Source organism: Portunus trituberculatus, chromosome 41 (genome assembly GCF_017591435.1).
Source record: "Portunus trituberculatus isolate SZX2019 chromosome 41, ASM1759143v1, whole genome shotgun sequence".
In the NCBI taxonomy this organism is placed as follows: domain Eukaryota; kingdom Metazoa; phylum Arthropoda; class Malacostraca; order Decapoda; family Portunidae; genus Portunus; species Portunus trituberculatus.
The window spans coordinates 14,268,886-14,280,062 of record NC_059295.1 but is presented as its reverse complement, the minus strand read 5'-3'; the positions used below and the strand labels follow the sequence as shown (position 1 = coordinate 14,280,062).

At 47.0% G+C, this 11,177-nt stretch overlaps 1 long non-coding RNA gene across 1 annotated transcript in view; it reads left to right on the top strand.

Moving 5' to 3' along the window:
- Positions 1-8,750: 8,750 nt before the first annotated feature.
- The window catches only part of LOC123516537, an 8,632-nt gene continuing 6,205 nt past the window's right edge, over positions 8,751-11,177 (top strand). The window contains exon 1 of the long non-coding RNA XR_006678217.1: positions 8,751-9,233. This is a non-coding gene — a long non-coding RNA (uncharacterized LOC123516537). The remainder of the gene's footprint in view (positions 9,234-11,177) is intronic.

Sequence of the window (11,177 nt, the reverse complement as noted above, 5' to 3'; positions counted from 1 at the left end):
AGCACACACCAGGAGAAGCACTGACTTCCCAAAAGTATTTGTAGCCTAATCTGAGCCTCATTGCCACCCTGTCATGTGATGCAGTGTGTCTCCGTAGGTGTAAGCACAGCTCTGGGAGACACGTGCATAGTGAAGACTAGTGCTACTGCCCCTATGGCAACAAAGCTCCAACTGATCACTAATGCTACTTTGTACAAAGTCCTTAATGCTACTCTTAACATAACCCAGAGTGTACTCAGTGCCAGGGTCCACTGTGTCATCTGTGTAGGGCACACTGAGCAAGGTGGTCTGCTTTTTCATTTAACGGGATACCCACATGAGAGGGTATCCAGATGAAATGGACCGTGGCACCAGCACCTTCTAGGGCGTGGATGAGATCAAGACACTTATTAACTAGATCACAGTCCATGGGGAGGTGGATTGAAGGGCGTACAATGCAGCCTGACTGTCAATAAAGAAATATACATTCTTATGGAGAGGCGCCACAATGTGGAGCGCCTCCAGTACAGCATACAGTTCTGCTCTAGTGGAAGACATGGGTGCAGGGAGCCGCCTGGAAACCTCAGTGTCAGTGTAGAGACTGGCAGAGATGTAGTCACGGATGAACAGCCCACATCCAGACCTGCTGCCATTGACTGACCCATCACAATAAACATGAATAGCCTGAACGTGTGGGTACTTGGACAATTTAGTCATGAACATGTCTTGCAGCACATAAGGGAGCCAGTCCTTCTTGGGCTTATGCAGAGAGTGAATATCAACATTGACAAGGTGAGGGTTCCAGGCGGGTTGTAGCGGTGACATAACAACGTTAATACAAGCCTCAGCTACACCTACACTTGTCAGTACTCCCAAGATCTTCCTGAGGTATGGTGTTATAGGAGTGCGAGGATCATGATTCAGGAGGGTCAGTGATCCCTTTAGAGAGTCAGAGCCCGTGCATAGCATCCGACTAATTGTGCAACAAGTAATTTCCTGTACCCTACATATTTTTTTTTTTTTTTTTTTTACGTAGAGAAGAGGGCCAGCCAAGGGCAAAAAAAAGGAAAGTTAGAAAAAGGCCCACTTGAGCGCTGGCTCTCCACAGACTTCAAAAAGTGCCAAAACCGTCAGCCAGAATTAGGGGAGCAAATGCCTCAATACCTCCCTCTTAAAAGAAGACAAGTTGTAGGAATTAGGAAATACAGATGCAGGGAGGGAGTTCCAGAGTTTACCAGTGAAAGGGATGAATGATTGAGCGTACTGGTTAACTCTTGCATTAGAGAGTTGGACAGAATAGGGATGAGAGGAAGAAGAAAGCCTTGTGCAGCGTGGCCGCAGGAGGAGGGGAGGCATGCAGTTAGCAAGATCAGTAGAACAGTTACCATGAAAATAGCGATAAAATATAGAAAGGGATGCAACATTTCGGCGGTGAGAAAGAGACTGAAGACAGTTAGTCAGAGGAGGGAGTTGATGAGACGAAGAGCTTTCGATTCCACCCTATCAAGCAAAGCTGTGTGACTGGAACCCCCCCAAACATGCGAAGAGTACTCCATACAGGGACGGATAAGGCCCTTATACAGAGTAAGCAGTTGGAGGGCGAGAAAACTGGCGGAGACGCCTCAGAACACCTAACTTCATAGAAGCTGTTTTAGCAAGAGATGAGATGTGAAGTTTCCAGTTAAGATTATGAGCAAAGGACAGACCAAGGATATTCATTGTGGAAGAGGGAGACAGTTGAGTGTCATTGAAGAAGAGGGGATAGTTGTCTGGAAGGTTGTGTCGAGTTGATAGATGGAGGAATTGAGTTTTTGAGGCATTGAAAACTACTAGATTTTCTCTGCCCCAATCGGAAATCTTAGAAAGATCGGAAGTCAGGCGTTCCGTGGCGTCCCTGCGTGATCTGTTGATTTCCTGAAGGGTTGGACGTCTCTGAAAGAACGTGGAAAGATGTAGGGTGGTATCATCAGCGTAGGAGTGGATAGGGCAAGAAGTTTGGTTAAGAAGGTCATTAATGAATAATAGAAAGAGAGTGGGTGACAGGACAGAACCCTGAGGAACACCACTATTAATAGGTTTAGGAAGAACAGTAGCCGTCTACCACAGCAGCAATAGAGCGGTCGGAAAGGAAACTTGAGATAAAGTTGCAGAGAGAAGGATAGAAGCCGTAGGAGGGCAGTTTTGAAATCAAAGCTTTATGCCAGACTCTATCAAAAGCTTTTGATATGTCTAACGCAACAGCAAAAGTTTCACCGAAATCTCTAAAAGAGGATGACCAAGACTCAGTAAGGAAAGCCAGAAGATCACCAGTAGAGCGACCTTGACGGAAGCCATACTGGCGATCAGACAGAAGATTGTGAAGTGACAGATGTTTGAGAATCTTCCTATTCAGGATAGATTAAAAACTTTAGACAAGCAAGAGATTAAAGCTATAGGACGGTAGTTTGAGGGGTTAGAACGGTCACCCTTTTAGGAACAGGCTGAATGTAGGCGAACTTCCAGCAGGAAGGAAAGGTAGAAGTCGATAGACAAAGTTGGAAGAGTTTGGCCAGGCAAGGTGCAAGCACAGAAGCACAGTTTTTGAGAACAATAGGAGGGACCCCATCAGGTCCATAAGCCTTCTGAGGGTTTAGGCCAGCAAGGGCATGGAAAACATCATTACGAAGAATTTTGATTGTAGACATGAAATAGTCAGAGGGAGGAGAAGGAGGGACAAGCCCAGAATCGTCCAAGGTGGAGTTGTGAGCAAAAGTTTGAGAAAAGAGTTCAGCTTTAGAGACAGAAGAGATGGTAGTGGTGCCATCAGGATGAAATAAAGGAGGGAAAGATGAAGAAGTGAAGTTATTTGAGATGTTTTTGGCTAGATGCCAGAAGTCACGAGGAGAGTTTGAGTTTGAAAGATTTTGACATTTCCTATTTATGAGAGTGTTTGGCAAGTTGAAGAACAGACTTGGCATGATTCCGGGCATAGATATAAAGTGCATGAGATTCAGGAGATGGAAGGCTCAAGTACCTTTTGTGGGCAACCTCTCTATCATGTATAGCACGAGAACAGGCTGAGTTAAACCAAGGTTTAGAAGGTTTAGGTTGAGATAAAGAATGAGGAATGTACGCCTCCATGCCAGATACTAACACCTGTGTTATGTGTTCAGCACAAAGAGATGGGTCTCTGACAAGAAAGCAATAATCATTCCCGGGAAAATCAGCATAATACCTCCTCAGGTCCCCCCAACTGGCAGAGGCAAAACGCCAGAGGCACCTTCGCTTTGGGGGGATCCTGCGGAGGGGATTGGAAAAATAGGACAAGATACAGAAATGAGATTGTGATCGGAGGAGCCCATCGGAGATGAAAGGGTGACAGCATAAGCAGAAGGGTTAGAGGTGAGGAAGAAATCAAGAATGTTGGGCGTGTCTCCAAGACGGTCAGGAATACGAGTAGGGTGTTGCACCATTTGCTCTAGGTCATGGAGGATAGCAAAGTTGAAGGCTAGGTCACCAGGGTGGTCAGTGAAGGGAGAGGAAAGCCAAAGCTGGTGGTGAACATTGAAATCTCCAAGAATGGAAATCTCAGCGAAAGGGTAGAGGGACAGAATGTGAAGAAGGAGAGCTGTTTTTAGAGGGTAGGCTGTGACTACCCCCTTGAGTTGTGAGACACAAAGAGAAACATTCAACGAGATCACAACTAGCTTTAATGGAAGGTTTACAGCACCTCCTGAACTAGTGCTATTAGATCTCACTGGGAGTAAGTTATTGTTTTGGTAGGTGTCTACTACCTCCTAGGCAGGTACAGTTCAGCTCTGAGGACTTCAGTCTGTGCACTCCTGGGGCATCCCAAGATTATCTGCATGGCTTCATTCTGAACAAGCTCCAGGGGACGGAGTTGGGTGGCACTAAACTGTATTAAAACAGGGGCGGCATAATCAATAAAGGACCGTATGACATATATAAAACATTCTTAGGATTGGAATGCCAGCCCCCAGGCCCCTGTTGGCTAGCAGCCGAAGTGGTGCTAGCCGTGGCAGACAGAGGTCTCGAACATAGTGGACGGCTTGAAGAGACTTCCTGAAGCTCATCTGAACACCCAGGTACTTGTGTATATGAACTCTAGGGATGGGGACGTTGTTTACAGTGGGCAGCCGAGAGACCTTCCCTTTAGCTTGAAATTTTGTTTACATTCATTAATCACTAGTCCCATTTGGACACACAACGCTGCCAGTTGTGACAAAGCAACCTGGAGAATCCTGGGTGTGGGGCATTGGAGGAGTATGTCATCAGCATAGATGAGGACCTGGGTGCCCTGCGGAAAGGAACAGCACGCAATTTTGTCCATTAAAACATTGAAAAGCATTGGACTAAGGACTCCACCCTGTGGTGTTCCAAGCTCAAAGACTTCCTCAGAGGAGACTGCACCTTGAAACCAAACCTGTGCTGTTCTATTGTACAAATAGTCCCTGATCCATCCTAATAATCTACCTTTGACACCTTTGAGAATGAGTTCCTCCATAATAACATCTTTGTTGGCCCTGTCGAAGGCACCCTTGAGATCAACGAAAGCTCTGCAGGTAGCATCCTTATTTATAAGACACTCAACAAAACAATGACTTGTAGAGTGACCTTTTAGGAAGCCATGTACATTGCCAGAGAGTACATGGCCCACCTTGTATATAAGCCTGTTCAATATTACCCGTTCCATCATCTTACACAGACAGCTGGTGAGAGAAATAGGGCGAAAGGTGCCATCACCTTTGGGTATTGGGATGACGATGGCTGTTTTCCAAGAGTGGGGAAGCTTGCCTGCAGTGAAAGACATGTTAAATAAATCCAAGATAGGGTTGTCTACCTTTACCTCCAGGAGAGCATTGAGGATATCATAGGTGATGCCATCCTTGCCAGGAGCTGTTGACTTGCCCAACTTGACTGCCGAGAGGAGTTCGTCATGCGTGATAGGCACACAGGTGTCATCCAGCAGAGGAACACTGTGGCAAAGCAACTCCATCCTTCGTGGTCTTTGCTGATCAAGCGCCTCCTGGTGTTCCACAGGAAGGCCAGAGAAGGATGAGGCTTCCTTCCACTGCAAGACGAGTTCTCGTGCCCTGCCTGCAGGATCAGGGTCACACACCTGCCGTCTGGACTTGCCCCGGACGCTGTTGACATGGTGCCACACCTCCCGGAGGGACCGGGTCCTGCGCACCTTGTCCAGGAAGGAGACCCAGTACTTCTTCCTTTCCTGCTGCCGCAGATCCGTGAGGTGTCGAGCCACGGTAACCATGGCATCCCGTGACTCTGTGTCTGCTGGGTTGAGCTGCCAACGTCTCTGGTAGGCAGCGAGCGTCTGTTGGCAGTTCAGAATGACAGGGTCGGTAGCGTAAGTCCAGCGGCGTGGAGCATGGGCCCTTGCTGGAACCCTTGGAGTCGCGATGAATCCCTCGATGGTGTGCAGGAGTCCGTCGTACAGTGCCTCTGCATCAGCAAAGGAGCCCTTCACGGCAGCGTACCACGCCACCACATGGACGACGAGGTCCGTCATCCTGGATGGTGGCACCGTCAAGCGCTTCCTGGGCACTGCCGGGGCGGACTGCACCGGGAGGGTCGTCTCCAGGGCGAAGTGGTCGCTCAGCAATGACCTGACAAGATAAGTTTGGGCAGTATATGTTGGCATATTGATGAGGGCTACATAATCAAGTCTGCCTCCTTGAACATGTGTGGGTGTGTGGTCCCCAGTAAGTACAGCTGTATCTGTGGTGTCAAGGAAAGCCTTCCAGCGCACACCATTGGCATTGGTGGTGAGGTGGCTTCCTAATTCCTTATGCCTGGCATTAAGGTCACCCATGATAACACTTTGCTCTTCAAGAACATATTCAGGAAAATTTGCAATATTTAAGGCACCAGCATGAATGTACATGTTTACAAAGTAAATAATTTCACCCACAGTGTGCAAGCAAACAGTAATAAATTCAATACCCTCAGTGACCCCATTTCCATGAAGTTAACTGGAATCCCATGTTTAATGTAAGTGGCCATCCCCGACTACTGCCGTCACCACAACTGAGGGTGTGGGAGGCATAACCCCGCAGCTCAGGCACCCTTAGCCCTACCTCCTGTAAGGCAATAATGTCAGGCTTATGGAGAAGGACATGAGAGTGTAGGTCAGTGAATTGGGCATGTAGACCATTGACATTCCATGTTAGGGTGCGGAAAGTCTTACCGTTCATCGCGATGGTGTTGCATCTGTGTCTTCAGGCCATCCACTTCCTGTGTCAGGCAAGACATCTGCTCCATCAGCATCTGCATGGCTGCCATCAGATGTCCCTGGTCTGGCTTGGGGCTGGCAGTCTTCAGATGTCCCTAGTCTGGCTTGGGGCTGGCAGTCTTCAGGTGTCCCTGGTCTGGCTCAGGGCTGGCATTCCGGGCTGGGATTGGCCTGAAGCACCGCTTCTTCTTTCGGCTGACCAATGTCCATTCACCTGCATTATCCTCCTCACAGTCTGCCACAGGTGACTTGCTCTCTGAAGCAGGGGGAGCAGGGGCCATCCCTGAGGCGCTCCGGGGCTGTCGTGTGGCTCCCTTGACTGGCTTGGCAGGGGTATCCATCCTCGGTGTGGGTGCAGCAGCAGTTGCACATTGCCCTGCAGCATTGTCCTTTTCTTGGGTGGGTTGCACAGGCTATGCTGACACACGGCACTCTCTCCTTGGCCCTGTTGAGCACCGCTGGCTGGGGATGGGGTTGGGGCCACAGTGGAGGTCCCACTGCATACTGTGTGCTGCTGGTTCTTGAAGGCGGCAAACTCGTTACTAAGTCCAGAGACTGTTGCAGTCAGGTTGTCCACTTTGGCGGCTAGTGCACTCACCACCGCCATTAGCTGCTGGGTAGCGTCGGTGGCAGGCAGTTCCTGAGTGATGCCTGCCTGGGACACTGTGTTTGGAGGCACAGGGGGCACTGTAGCAGTGCGCTGCGGCAAAGGTGGGAACACGGCAGGTGTGGTTGAAGTGCCAGTGGTGGGGCAGGAAGGCTGGGACAGGTGAGGGGCAGCGGCCGAGAAGGAGGGCTTCGTCGCCCAGGCGTTGGTCTGGGGAGGTGGAGCCTGGCGGAACACAAGCCTGGGCCGACTCACCTCATCCGTGGCAGGCTCCCTTTGGGGCCGAGGCCTGACAGTGCAGAGGGTGGAGTGGGCGTTGTGGTCACCCCCACAATTGCAGCAGCGAGGAGGATTTTGGTGCCCTCCTTGATCTTATCCAGGCACTGTGCTGACTTATGGGGCCAGCACAGTACCTGCAGCGAGGGGCAGACTGGCAGCGCCACTCCTTGTGTCCCCAGCGACTGCAGTGACGACATAAGTCTGGTTCTGGCATGTATCGCTCCACACGCCGACGTCCAAGGCCCAGGAGATGCACCTCACTAGGCACCTTACCTGTCACCACTCCCAACAGTTGGGGGCCTGGGCATCTGCCCCACCATCCTCCTCTTCAGCCTATGGAATCCAGCTGGTACCTCTATCAGGTTGACATTGATGTGGGTCGCCACACCATGGATAATGACAGGGTGACTGCCCTCCTCGCCAGGACACTCCATAACCAGGCCCAGGAAGCCCTCACTCAACAGGGTGGCGTTAAAGGAAGAGTCAGTACTGATCGTTATATAGGGCTGGTTCCGTCCCTCCTTGTAGAGTGGCTGCAGGTCTGGATGTTGCTTCAGCAGGGCTGCAAACCAGCTGAACAGCTCACTGGCCGTCTTTCCATGGCCAGCAGGGAAGAGCAGACAACGCCTTTGTTTATGGTCCGAGGTGGCCGTGGCGCATATTTACCAAGTCTGGAAGGGTTCGTCCCGGGACGAAATTAGAGCCAATCATAGCGCGAGCTGACCCTGACGTCACCATGACGTCGCCAGAGAGCGAGGAAGTGGCGGAAAAGCTCGCTGTGATCATGAAGGCGGTGCTCTCAGGAAGAAGCTGTGTGTGTTGGTGGAGAGAGAGAGAGAGAGAGAGAGAGAGAGAGAGAGAGAGAGAGAGAGAGAGAGAGAGAGAAGAGAGAGAGAGAGAGAGAGAATAGGGGGGGTGAGGGGGTAAAGGAGATGGGCGTAAGATGGAGGTTATAGTAGAATTATGAACGAGTATTTTTTTAACTGTCTTCACCCTGGAGAACACACAGGAAATCCCAGTTTGAGAACAGATATTTAGGGCAGAGGATAGTGAAAAGCTGACAGATATTCATATAACTAAGGCGATGGTAGAACAGGAGATAGATAAACTAAAGAAATTCAAGTCACCAGGATCTGATGAAGTATATCCAAGGGTTCTAAAGGAATGCAAGGAAGTCATCAGCGAGCCTTTAGCGGTACTTTTTAGGATGTCACTGAGTCAGGTGAGGTGTACCTACAATGTGGAGAGAAGCTAATGTGGTTCCCATATTCAAGAGGGGAGATAAAACCCTAACATCCAATTACAGGCCTGTCAGCTTAACTTCAATTGTAGGTAAATTAATGGTATCAAAAATAGCGAAAAATATTAGGGAACACCTAGACAAACACGACTTGATAAATTAAACACAACATGGATTTACGAAAGGAAAGTCGTGTTTTACAAACTTGATGAGCTTTTATAGTAAGGTTTATGAGGCGGCAGATAAGGGTGATAATTATGACGTTTTATACGTAGATTTCAGTAAAGCTTTTGACAAGGTACCTCACCTGAGGTTTTTAAAAAACGTTAAAGCACACGGTATAGAAGGTAGAATATTAGGCTGGATAAAGCGTGGTTAGACGACAGGTGACAAAGAGTAGTAATTAATGAATCTCTCCAGTAGTGTCCTCCCCGCTGAGTTGGAAGGATGTCATATCACTCTCCATGTTTACATGAGTGGCAGCCCCTACAAGTGGAAATCAGAAGTGATTTGGAGTGATCACGCCTACTCAGTGGTTACTGAGGGAGGTCTAGGCCCGTTTTGCCAGCCAGAAATAGGCCAGAAGAAGCCAGAAAATAAGCGTCCGTGCCTGGGTTTGGTGGTGCCCGCCGCCACAACAACCAGTACGTACGCCCATAATTGAATTTCACGCCACGGCTAAACAGCAACTCAAAAATACATTTGAGCACAGAACATTTTCAACCTGGAATAATCTGCAGTGCCACCTCTGGAAATATCTGCAGAAACTCGCGTTACACCCTGTATATATAGTACGAGTTTTACCAGCTGCAGACCTATTGGCCTTCACGAAGTTGCATGCTGTTGATAATCTTCGATATCTAATCTAGATAAGAGAGGTATGTAAATAAAGTGGTCTTACCGTTCCCTCCAGCCATGACAGATAGAAAAGAACTACATGCAGTATGGAAGTTACTCGCAAAATCTTGTTGGATAGGTAGGAGAGTGTACTATCAATCCTAAAACTAAAAACTGTTCAAGATTTTTCAGATTATTTGCAAAAATCTAAGAAAAAGAGACACTTCATAATGATATAGCTGGTGAATTTGAATCTTGCCACAGTAACACGTAATGATGTCATTAAGAGAAGGAGGAGGGAGGAGGAGAAGGAGAAAATATGTTAGTTATTGGTCCTTAATGCTTGTTTTAAATACACACACACACACACACACACACACACACACACACACACACACACACACACACACACACGCTTCACACGCCAGAGGACCGGGGTTCGATTCCCCGGCCGGGTGGAGATATTTGGGTGTGTCTCCTTTCACGTGTAGCCCCTGTTCACCTAGCAGTGAGTAGGTACGGGATGTAAATCGAGGAGTTGTGACCTTGTTGTCCCGGTGTGTGGTGTGTGCCTGTCTCAGGCCTATCCGAAGATCGGAAATAATGAGCTTTGAGCTCGTTCCGTAGGGTAACGTCTGGCTGTCTCGTCAGAGACTGCAGCAGATCAAACAGTGAAACACACACACACACACACACACACACACACACACACACACACACACACACACACACACACACACACACACATATTCATATTCATATTTTTATTGACCACAATTTTTTTTTTTTACACAGCACAATATACATTAAAACATAAAATGATCCACATAATATAGCAACTAACACAAACGTGTACACAAACCTACCTAATAAGGAAAAGCTCCATGTTAAAACATTAAACACTAACTTACTCTACATAAATTTTTAAATACATTAAAAGTCTAAAAACAAAATTCCCCATGAAAACAAATATTTAATGTTAAGAATACTAAGAACAATTACAACTATCGTTAAAGTACATTAAAAAGAAAAAATGCAAATTAAGACTAAAAACTATTAAACTTCCGAAACACAGAAATAAAGGTAATAAAAACAAAGTTTATTTCCAAACTAAATATAAAACCTTAAATAAAACTGGTAAGAATTTCATGAACGATGGTACAGACTGTGGCAACGTCAGTCCTCTCTATGAATAAGTTTTCTAAGGTTGACAAGTGGTATCGCTGACGTATATTTAAAGTTCTGGCACAATCTTCCACTACATGTCGTTCAGTTTGTATCTGGCCACAGGAACACAGGCGTTCTTCCACTGGCAAACGACCTTCCTCAATAGCAAGGGAATGAGTATTGACTCGAAATCTTGTCCATGATATTTGTTCACTTTCATTGATTTTCAACTTAGTCTTATATATCTGATGTACTGCCAAATCAGGATTTATAGTGTTGTACATTTTTACTCTATTAGTCTCGGAGGATATTGTCTTTGACTTAAGATCTTCTATTGCGTTCACTATATCAATAATATCATTGCTTATCAGATCCCTAATGTACTTCGAAGTCAAAGTGTTATTGTCCTGGGTGATTCGAATAGCATAAGACAGAGGATCATCAAACATCTCCTTCCTACCCCTCCACATACCGCTGAAAAATTTGCTCTGCTAAGACAGTATGAGCGAACGTAACGAAGGGTACCCAAGTTCCAATAAACACAAGTCATTACATGTTGTTTTTCTGACTCCCAACAACTGTTTTATACACCACATGTATAGTTTATGAATAGGCTTAATATCACCATTTAACCATGATTCACATCCGTATAAAATAGTGGACATAAAAGCAGCTTGGAAAACTTTACTTTTAGCGTAAAAAGGTATATCATTATTCTTACTCATAAATGATACAAACTTAAGTGCTTGACACAACTTATTCTGTGCGTGTAATTTAATAGCTGATGTTGTAGATCCATCAGCAGTAAACGGACTACC